Genomic DNA, 8,804 nt, shown 5'->3' on the forward strand with positions numbered 1-8,804 from the left:
CATTCAGGAATGGCTTCCAGCATTTCCTCAGCTGTCCTTTCGTATCCCCCTGACACAACCACGTATTAAAAGAATTGTTGGGGTTTTTGGGTGGGGTGGAAAAGTTTGAAAAGCTGGAAAGGGAAGCTGGTCTGCGTGACATGGCAAGACTCCTCAAAGCACCAACAGGCCCTTCCAGGGAAGCCAAGAAGAGCCCTGCGGGATCAGACCGGCGGTCCATCTTGTCCAGCGCCTGCTTCACACGATGGCCAACCAGTTGACTTGGAAGGCCGACAAACAGTAGAGCAGTGGTCCCCAACCTGCGGTCCGCGGCCCGATGCCGGGCCGCAAAGGCCAGGGCGCCGGTCCGCATCCCCTCTCCCTGCCCCCCCCCCCCCGCAGTAAAAAAATTCCCAGGCCGCAAGCTTGCAGCCCGGGAAGCTTCTTACTGCGGGAGGGGGGGGGGGTAGAGGGAATAAGGGCCGTGGCGCGCATTGCGCATGCGCGGCCGAAATCGTGCATGCATGATTTCGGCCGCGCAGCGCGCATGTGCGGTGCAGCAGCGCATGAACACTGCGCGGGCGTGGCCATCGCCCTGCCGGTCCCCAGCCAAAAAAAGGTTGGGGACCACTGCAGTAGAGAGGAAACAGCCTTTAAAAAATGAACATTAAATTTTTTGAGGGGGGGAAATTAGTAAAATTATAAAAGTGAAATTGGAACCTTCAGTCCAGTTGATTCTCCTCAATTTATTCCTCAGTGAAAATGCTCATTGTAAGCAGAAAATATTGGTGAACTTTCTGATTGTAGCTGCCAGGATGTTAATTGCTACTAACTGGAAAAACGCAGATAATATTTCATTAGATAATTGGTGAAAGAAAACTAGGCAGTTTATGATGTTGGAAAAGTTAACAAATAACCTTAAAGTAATTCAAGGGGAGAAAAAGATTGAGGATTTCAATATAATTTGGCTGGATTTGGCAAATTAAGGAAATTTTCAGACTGTAAGGTATGTGAACTAGTGTTGTAATGTGTGACTTGGAATTATGAACAGTTGAATTGAAATAGATGAAGTGGACATTGTCTACAGGATTCAGATGTTTTATGAAGCTACAGAGTAGTGCTGCAGTGAATTTTGTTTTTGGTGGGGCGTTTCTGTTGATTGTCGTTTATTTATTAATTATAACAAAAATAATTTAAAAAAAATGAACAGATGTATATCTTACTCCCTCTGCCCTAAATGATTCAGAGCAGCTAATGTGAAATACACACAAAACAATGTCCAAAATACATCAAGGAATAGTCTGGAGATGAGCAGCAATTCCAGGAGATCTCCAGGCCCCACCTGGAGGTTGGCTGTCCCTGGTCTGAACATATGCTTTGAAGTCTGGAAGTGGGGCCTCAAAAGTGTGTAATGCCCCCGCAGCCCCCCAGCACCCCCTGACCTATTTCAGGTCAAGAAAACAATCCAGAGAGCCCCAACAAGCCCCAACAACGTAGACCAGGAAGAAAGTCACAGGTGAGAGCTGTAGGTCTTCTCCCCCCGCCGACCCCACAAAGCTCAGGAAACACTTCACACTCCCCCAGAAGAAAGCGTTTTAGTTCTGCTCCCGAGGGTACAAAGAAACGGGGACTGGTCATTGGGGATTCCCTGCTGAGAGGCGTAGAGGCCGAAGTGTGCAGACCAGACTTGTTGTCTCGAGAGGTCTGCTGCCCACCTGGTGCACGCATCAAGGATGACACAGTATGGCTGGACAGGCTCATCAAGCCCACAGATTTCCTTCTCATCCAAGTAGGAACAAATAATACTGCCCAGCAGAACATGGAACGTATTCAGAAAGACTTTGTGGATCTGGGGGGAAAGGTAAAGGGCCTGGGGGCACAGGTTGTGTTTTCATCAGTCCTTCCTGTCAGTGGCCGAGGCATAGGAAGAGAGAGAAAAATTATCCAAGTCAATGACTGGCTACGTCACTGGTGTCCATGGGAACAATCCGGATTTCTGGATCATGGTCAGCGATGTCGATATGAGGGGCTATTATCAGGAGACGGCTTGCACCTCACAGGGGATGGAAAAGTATTTTTGGGAGAACCCTTGCACACCTGGTGAAGAGGGCTTTAAACTAGACAAAAAAGGGGAGCGAGACGTAAACTCAGAACTTGGTGTGATGGCAAGATCTGAACATGAGAAGATCTCAAATCTACAGGGAATGTTACATAAGCAGGGAACTACTAGCTTACAAGGAAGTTCAAAACCCAAAACCATGAGGCACACAAAGGATGGACTACGATGTCTCTACACTAATGCACAGAGCATGGGAAACAAGCAGGAGGAAATAGTAGTCGTAATAGAAGAAGGGGGCTATGACCTAATAGGAATCACAGAAACTTGGTGGGGCAATACTCACAATTGGAATACTAAAATCTATTCAGAAGGGACAGACAAGAAAAGAAGAGGGGAGGTGTAGCAATATATGTTAGGAATATTTATACTTGTGAAGAAATACAGATACCCGAGCATGAAAGTTCAGTTGAGTGTATTTGGGTATATATAAAAGGAGTAGGAAATGTAAAAGGTAAAGGTAAAGGTATCCCCTGTGCAAGCACCGAGTCATGTCTGACCCTTGGGGTGACGCCCTCCAGCGTTTTCATGGCAGACTCAATACGGGGTGGTTTGCCAGTGCCTTCCCCAGTCATGACCGTTTACCCCCCAGCAAGCTGGGTACTCATTTTACCGACCTCGGAAGGATGGAAGGCTGAGTCAACCTTGAGCCGGCTGCTGGGATTGAACTCCCAACCTCATGGGCAAAGTTTTCAGGCGGCTGCCTTACCACTCTGCGCCACAAGAGGCCCCATGAGACTGGTATTATTGTGGGGGTCTGCTGTAGACCACCAAGCCAGTCAGAGGACTTGAATGAGATACTGCGAGACCAAATTACACAATTTTCAAAAAAGGGGGAAACAGTGGTCATGGGTGACTTCAATTACTCAGATATCTGTTGGAAGACCAACTCTTCTAAAAATGCAAACTCCGTTAAATTCTTAACTTGTCTTGCCGACAGCTTCATTTCCCAGAAAGTAGAGAGGGGAACCAGGGGCTCTGCTATTTTAGACTTGATTCTCATCAACAGGGAAGAACTGGTAGATGAGGAGGGAGCAGTGGGCACATGTGGAAGCAGTGACCATGTGCTTTTGGAATTTTGAATTGTGGGAAAGAGAAAACCTTTAGGCAGTCATACGTATAGACTGGAATTCAGGAAAGCTGATTTTCACAGACTCCTGTGGTCAGAAAGACGTAAAGAGATGGGAGTCCAAGAGGGCTGGGAGTTTCTTAAAAGTGAAATACTGAAGGCTCAATCACAAACAATTCCCTTGAGAAGAAAAGATGGGAGGAGCCTAAGGAAGCCAAGTTGGCTCCATAAGCAGTTGAGCTGTACTCAGAAGTTGAGCTGTACAATAATATAATGTAAAAATGTTGATTATTTATTATTGTGCAGAATTAAAAACAATAAAAACTATACAGAACTAACAGCACATAAGACCAAACGCGTTTCGACCCTACTGGGTCTTCCTCAGTGGTCAGAACTGTGACAATACACTCTATATAAAACATTTATACTAAACTCATTATAAAGTGTAGCTGAGTAGTTGAATGGGATCCTGGGAAATAATGAAAAATATCAGAATGAGCATGATTAAAAAGGGGAGCCTAATATGTAAATAATTCAAACATGAGTGGTGACTTACTGTAAATTATGGCTCCAATCAATATATGTAAATTTTAGACTCTTTGGAGACCACCTCCTATGACATATACCTAGGGTCAACACTCTGTAAAAATAATAAAAATAAGAGACTATTTTTGAAAAATTAAAGAGTAAAATTGCCCATATTACCACAGGATATACCCATACATACCTTTGCTATTATATAATTCTGTGCTGACAGTGTATCTCATGTGTGTCAGAAAAAAAGCTATATCATTGTATTGGGGAGGAAACAGAAACACAGAATCACAGAGTTGGAAGGGGCCATACAGGCCATCAAGTTCAACCCCCTGCTCAACGCAGGATCAGCCCTAAGCATCCTAAAGCATCCAAGAAAAGTGTGTATCCAACCTTTGCTTGAAGACTGCCAGTGAGGGGGAGCTCACCACCTCCTTAGGCAGCCTATTCCACTGCTGAACTACTCTGACTGTGAAAAACTTTTTCCTGATATCTAGCCTATATCGTTGTACTTGTAGTTTAAACCCATTACTGCGTGTCCTCTCCTCTGCAGCCAGCAGAAACAGCTTCCTGCCCTCCTCCAAATGACAACCTTTCAAATACTTAAAGAGGGCTATCATGTCCCCTCAACCTCCTTTTCTCCAGGCTGAACATTCCCAAGTCCCTCAACCTATCTTCATAGGCGGGGAGGCGGTCCCTCAGGTACTCTGGGCCCTGACTGTGTATGGCCTTGAAGGTAATTACCAGAACGTTTAGTCTAATACAGAATTCAACTGGCAACCATTGCAGTTGGTGGAGAATGGGCCGGATGTGGGACCTCCACGGTGTTGCAGTGAGGATCCTGGCTGCTGCATTTTGAACCAGCTGTAGTTTCCGGGTCAAGACTAAGGGCAGGCCAGCGTAGAGTGAGTTACAAAAGTCCAGTCTAGAGGTGACTGTTGCATGGATCACTGTGGCTAGGATTCAGATGCCTTTATACTAATGCCCGAAGCATGGGCAATAAGAAGGAAGAGCTGGAACTTCTCATGCTGATAGAAAGGTATGATCTAGTAGGCATCACAGAAACTTGGTGGAATGATTCTCATGACTGGAATGTAATAGTGGATGGATATGAACTGTTCAGAAAAATCAGAATACATCGAAGAGGTGGAGGAGTGGCTTATCTGTCAGGAAATTCTAGTGAATGAGAGTATATCTACAGTGGAAAGCATCTTGGTGAAAATAAGCAAGGGGAAAACAAACAGTGTGGTGGTTGGTGTCTGCTACCGACCGCCTGACCAACGAGAGGATGTTGCTCACTTTGTGAGCAGCTTGGGAAAATATCCAAGTGGCAGGACCTTGTAATCATGGGCAACTTCAATTTCCCAGATGTGTGCTGGGAAACAAACCCTGTGAAGCATCCTCAGTCATGCAACTTTCTGACCTGCCTGGCTGACATTTTCATTTATCAAATGGTAGATGAACCCACAAGAGGTTCAACCATACTGGACTTAATACTGACCAACAGGCAAGAGTTGGTGGATGAGGTGAAGGAGGTGGGGACCCTAGGGGGAAGTGACCATGTCCTCATAGAATTCCTTTTGAGATGGGGGGGGGGTCAATGAAGCTGGTAGCCAGACGCGGATGTTGGATTTTTGTAGGGCAAACTTTAATAAACTCAGAGACATGATGAATGTCATACCATGGACAAGAATGCTGGAAGGGAAGGGAACATGTGAAGGGTGGGCGCTACTCAAACAAGAGCTATTGCATGCTCAATCCATGACTATCCCAGAAAGACGAAAACACTGCAGGAGCTCTAAGAAGCCTATTTGGATGAACAGAGAACTTCAAGAGGAATTAAGAAAGAAAAGGGAAATGGAGGGAAGGACAGAGCTCTAAAGAAGAGTACCTACAGGTTACTACGCACTGTAGATCAATCATCAGAAAGGCCAAAGAAGAGAATGAGCTAAGATTGGCCAGGGAAGCCCATTGTAACAAGAAAAGATTTTTCAGTTATGTGAGGAGCAAACGTAAAGTAAAGGAGGCAATAGGCCCACTGTTGGGTGCAGATGGACAAACACTAATGGAGGATGCAGAGAAAGCAGAAAGGCTCAGCGCCTATTTTACATCTGTTTTTTCCCACAGGTCAAAGGGTTTAGGCACCTCTAGAGATGGCAGTAGCCAAGAGATAGTGTCTGGGTGGCAGGTTAACATGGATAGAGAGGTTGTTGAGAGGCATTTAGCTGCACTGGATGAGTTCAAATCCCCTGGGCCGGATGAAATGCACCCAAGAGTGCTCAAAGAACTTTCCGGAGAACTTGCACAACCCTTGTCCATCATCTTCGGGACCTCTTTAAGGATTGGAGATGTCCCGGAGGACTGGAAGAGAGCAAATGTTATTCCGATCTTCAAAAAAGGGAGGAAGGATGACCTGGGAAACTACAGACCAGTGAGTCTATTCACAGTTGTGGGGAACATAATGGAGCAGATATAAAAGGGAGCGATCTGCAAACATCTGGAAGACAATTTGGTGATCCAAGGAAGTCAGCATGGATTTGTCTCCAACAGGTCCTGTCAGACCAACCTGGTTTCCTTTTTTGACCAACTAACAGGTTTGCTGGATCGTGGACATTCGGTTGATGTTGTTTACTTAGATTTTAGTAAAGCTTTTGATAAGGTTCTCCATGATGTTCTGATGGATAAATTGAAGGACTGCAATCTGGATTTTCAGATAGTTAGGTGGATAGGGAATTGGTTGGAGAACCGCACTCAAAGAGTTGTTGTCAGTGGTGTTTCATCAGACTGGAGGGAGGTGAGTAGCGGGGTACCTCAGGGCTCGGTGCTCAGCACGGTACTTTTTAACATATTTATTAATGATCTAGATGAGGGGGTAGAGGGCCTACTCATCAAGTTTGCAGATGACACCAAATTGGGAGGACTGGCAAATACTCCAGAAGATAGAGACAGAGTTCAACGAGATCTGAACACAATGGAAAAATGGGCAAATGAGCTAAACATGAGCAGGCAGTGTGATGCAGCGGTAAAAAAGGCGAATGCCATTTTGGGCTGTATCAACAGGGGAATCACATCAAAATCACAAGATGTCATAGTCCCATTGTATACGGCACTGGTCAGCCCACACCGGAGTACTGTGTGCAGTTCTGGAGGCCTCACTTCAAGAAGGACATAGATAAAATTGAAAGGGTACAGAGGAGAGTGACGAGGATGATCTGGGGCCAAGGGACCAAGCCCTATGAAGATAGGTTGAGGGACTTGGGAATGTTCAGCCTGGAGAAAAGGAGGTTGAGGGGGGACATGATAGCCCTCTTTAAGTATCTGAAAGGTTGTCATTTGGAGGGGGGCAGGATGCTGTTTCCGTTGGCTGCAGAGGAGAGGACACGCAGTAATGGGTTTAAACTACAAGTACAACGATATAGGCTAGATATCAGGAAAAAATTTCACAGAGTAGTACAGCAGTGGAATAGGCTGCCTAAGGAGGTAGTGAGCTCCCCCTCACTGGCAGTCTTCAAGCAAAGGTTGGATACACACTTTTCTTGGATTCTTTAGGATGCTTTGGGCTGATCCTGCGTTTAGCAGGGGTTGGACTAGATGGCCCCTTCCAAATCTATCATTCTGTAATTCTATGATTCTAGGTGTTCCAGGGCCAGGTAGGGCGACAGTAGCTTGCCTTGGCGGAGATGTTAGAATGCCAGCCATGCTACCTTTGTGATCTGAGCTTCCATTATGATGGAAGTATCCAGAATCATGCCTAGATTCCGGGCGGAGTGAGCCGTAGAGAGCTGTACACCATCCAGGGCAGGCAGACGCGCTTCCTTACATGGGCCCTTGCTACCCAGCCACTGGACCTCCGTCTTTGAAGGATTGAGCTTCAGACGACTCTGCTTCAGCCATCTCGTCACTGCTTCCAGGCAGCTGGCTAATGCTTCTGGGGGAGAGTCAGGGCAGCCATCCATCAGGAGGAAGAGCTGGGTGTCATCTGCATACTGATGGCAACCCAGCCCAGTTGTGCGAGAGGGCGCATGAAGATGTTGAATAGGATAGAAGAGAGGACCGCTCCTTGTGGGACTCCACAAGTAAGTTGCTGGCGGTCTGATGTTTTCTCTCCTATTGCAACCCTCTGTCCACGATCCCGGAGGAAGGAGATCAGCCATTGAAGGGCTGTCCCTCGTATTCCGGCATCGATGAGGCAGCGAGCTAGAAGCTCATGATCAACTGTGTCGAACACTGCTGAGAGGTCTAGTCATATCAGCAGTGCCGACCCGCCTCGGTCCAACTGGCGACGGAGGTCGTCCGTCAGGGCGACTAGCGCTGTCTCTACTCCATGGCCAGGCCGGAAGCCTGACTGGGATGGGTCTAGGACCAAAACTTCTTCCAGGTATTCCGTCAGTTGGTTTGCGACTGCCCTTTCTATCATCTTCCCCAGAAACGCTAAATGCGAGACGGGTCTCTAGTTGTTGGGCTCTCGCAGATCTAGAGATGTTTTTTTCCGCAGCCCAGCCTCTTTCAATCCCTCTGGGAATTCTCCCGTTGTGAGAGATGGTTGATTATCTCCTGAAGGGGGGGGGGCTTTATCCTTATGCCAGCTCTTTTTAAGAGCCAGGCTGGGCAAGGGCCTAGTGGGCATGTGGTTGGCCTCGCTGTTGCTAGTATCCTGTCCACTTCCGTCAGCGTGAGTCATCTGAAGTTACTCCGAGTTTCCTCCAAAGGCGGCCAAGGTGATACAGTGATACAGTTCACTTTCTGTATCTAAGGTTGGAGGGAGGTCGTGGCGGAATGTCGTGGCGGAATGTCGAGATTTTATCTGCAGAGTGACTCACAAATACCTAACAGCTGATGTCCAATTGGCTACTGTTTTGTTGCCCTTCAACCAGGGCAGTGAGGGATCGAACTACCTTAAACAACTGAGCCGGGTGTGAGTCTGCAGATGTGATGGTAGCCGAGTAAAAATTGTGTTTCACTGACTTCACCGCCATCTCACAGGCCTTCATCTGCATTCTATAAGATGTTCTCGAGGCTTCCTCACAAGTCTTCCTCCAAACTCGCTCTAGCCGTCTCAGTTCCCGTTTCTTGCTGCGGAGAGGGCGTCGGGGAGCTCTCTCATCA

This window comes from Paroedura picta, chromosome 2 (genome assembly GCF_049243985.1).
Source record: "Paroedura picta isolate Pp20150507F chromosome 2, Ppicta_v3.0, whole genome shotgun sequence".
Lineage (NCBI taxonomy): Eukaryota > Metazoa > Chordata > Lepidosauria > Squamata > Gekkonidae > Paroedura > Paroedura picta.